Source organism: Colletes latitarsis, chromosome 3, assembly GCF_051014445.1.
Source record: "Colletes latitarsis isolate SP2378_abdomen chromosome 3, iyColLati1, whole genome shotgun sequence".
Lineage (NCBI taxonomy): Eukaryota > Metazoa > Arthropoda > Insecta > Hymenoptera > Colletidae > Colletes > Colletes latitarsis.
Genome location: NC_135136.1, coordinates 40,706,284 through 40,709,405, shown reverse-complemented (window position 1 = coordinate 40,709,405; position 3,122 = coordinate 40,706,284).

Here is a 3,122-nt window from a genome sequence, read left to right as displayed (position 1 = left end):
GCTCTCAAGATTAGGAATACTCGTACTTGTAAAACGTCAGTACAATCTACGCGAGTCTCTATGCTAGATTATCCCTATCATAATTGATGATGTTATTAACCATATATTTATCCCTCTGTACAGGTTGGTTTCGCTTTGTACTTTTTCAACTGTCCATCCCACGTCTCGACCTCGAATCTTACGTAACGAAAACCTAATCTTCTAAACATTCCTGACGCCGCTAACAATTCCTACGACATTCGTACGAACCAGTGAAAATGGAGATAAATTCCGTAAAACGTTTTCAATTGATTAAGAGTCGATTGCTGTAGGAACTCGATGCTTAGCCATGAAAATCTTCGAGATTCGCGAGTAATGTAGACGATCAAGTTGATCTCGGTCCTAGTCCCGTGGCCTATCGATTTATTATCGAGAACCCCTGCGATACTCGCGTTATTATGGTAGCGTGATGGTCGTACGAGCGTCGCGGAGACATTCAATTCGAGCGTCTCCGATCGAAAGGGGTTTCCCCTCGGTTCTCCGCCGCCCACGCTCATCCATCGGCTACATACACTCGTATGTATTCGCGCCCATGCGTGCGGCGTTGCCGTGTCGGCGCATGCGCGAGCACGTGCGTGTTTGCCGCAGCCTGGCCTGGGGATATGCCGCAGCAACCTCGAAAAGAAGGGTGGCACCCGGAAAGCGAATGAGGGGCCGTCTGCACGACCCTGCCTCCGCCCATGCAACCAGCAGCCCGGCCAACAGCCGAGATAACCTGCTACCACCCAGGATCGAAAGTCCACCGTGCCTCGTTCCGATCCGCGATCGCCGCGTTCCGTGTTTCCAGGACCATCCAGAACGACCCTGGTTCCTGGCAGACGGGAACACGCGACTGGGAATTTTGATTTTTGCACCCCCTGGATGATCGCGTAGTCATACGTCGCGAGAACGGGTGAGGATCGATGACGATTTACGGTGGCTCGCTATCCAAACCTTAACCCTCTCAGTGCCAGGGCTGATTTGAATATAGAAGAAAAAAACGTAAAGTGTTCGCCAGAAACGCGGAGGAAACCTTAACTTTTTGAAGAGAATTTTTCTTGACTACGTGTAATCCTAGGAAATAGCGATCGTGACGGTATCGTGATAGAATAAGTAAACCTGGCTCTGAGAAATAGTAGGATGAAAGCCTTTGGTACAAACAAATTTGCATCGAATCAATGATCGCGTTTAATCGCGTGTAAACGTTAAGGATGTTCGATCGTATAGCCGACAGAAAAACAAATCAATTTCAATTAGAGGGTGACTCGAGCGTTGTATCGTGATTTCATTGGATCTCGGTGGGCCAACGTAAAAAAGCAGAGCGAACCAGCAAGCGACACGACTAACAGCGAGGTTCTCGACGGACAAGGAGGAAGGAACCACACAAGAGCGGCTAATTGCAAGATCTATACACTGGCTCCGTTATCCGTACAACCGACCTACGTTGTCTTCCGGCGCTGAATACCCTTACAAGCTACTCTCGGATATAGATTGTGTTAGGCATGAATTAAGCCAAATAGGCTGGACAGCTGATTGTTCTAAAGCAAAACGACCTCAACGGTAGAAATTGCTCGAGTTTATCTTCAATTAGCTGACTATTCTACATTCTAACGAGACGCTTTAAACTGTATTTGTTTATCCTTAAGAAGACATATTCGGAAAAGTGATCTTAGAGATCTGATACAGTCTGTATAAGCAGAGCATTGCGAAACAGTATAACGAAGTATAAATAATAGAGTAAAAATCACCAAAGACAGGATAATTTGTAACCGCAGATATAAATTTAAAAAAATGATTTTCGCGTCGCGACACGTTTCAACGGGTACGTTTCCCCCAGAAAGAACGTCTAAATTGAATTACAGATTTATGCGGTGGGCTCGTAAAAGTCTATCCCGCTCACCGATAACGAAAGCGGCGTGGTAACAGCGTTGATAAACTCGTCAACTTCGGTGTCCACTGGAAGTGAAAACATCGCATTGAAATATTACCTGTCGTTTCTCGAAGACTGACTGATATTTGCATGCGTAAGTCATCGAGAAAAGATAAGACCTTTCTCAACCTTTTCAAGTGAAATGAAACAGCAATTGCATCACAGCCCCTACTACCTCGAATATCTTCTTTATTAATGACTCGCAAACATTCCAAAATCGTGCTCGTACCATCGAGAAACCCTAATTATATTATTCCAACAACTCATCCAGGGTCTAAAATCATTGCAACTCGTCTCTGCCATCCATTCTTGCCAATTTCACCCTGAAAATCCAAGAAGCTGGCGAGAAACCATTGCTCGACCGCGGTTGTACCCGTCGAAATTGGACATCCTCAGCTTCTTGGTGGCGTCGTTACACTGAAACTTTCTGAGAACGCGAAATATCTTCCGGGGAGGCGTTATCAGATCCACGACACGAATCGTGACCCTATTTCCAGTCGGCGTTGTTCCACCTACACGCCGCGTTCCGCATTCGTTGCACCAAGACAAATGATCCATACGCGCCGGTCATTTCGTCCGCATCCGCTCGGCAATCGCACAATCTACAAGCTGTACGGTGCAGAGTGTACAGTGGGTGGTCAGTGAATCGCTCGTTTGGCAAACTCCGGGGACAAACAACGTGAAATTCGCGCCTCCCTCCGCTCCCAGCTCCCCCTACCCCCTTTGGCGCCCGTAGTCAAGATTTAACGGGTCTCTGACCACACACTTCGGTTGCGCAACGCGCTGCGATCCGTCTGATAAATGATTGCCGGGGAAACTGTCGGCGTTGCACTACTTAAGGTGATTGCGGTTCCAGGTTCGCGCGAGGATGTATCTGGACCGCTGGCGAATCGATCCACTCGCCTTGTCGTCCGTATCTCGCGACTGAAAAATGTTGCGCGCCAACTCTTTCCACCGGTCGAACGCACCGACGAAATTTTCACTCGGATAGCTTCGCGAGGATAAGAGACTCCGTTTCGAAAGTTGGCACTCGCGAACGAAACCTTACCTTTGATAGAGTCATTTTGTTCCCCTTTCAACATGGTACCTCGCAGGATCGTTCGCCTCGGTTCCCAACAGTATCAAGGTACAGAGCGATGATACGGATCTGACATCCTATACTTTCGAGAAACAC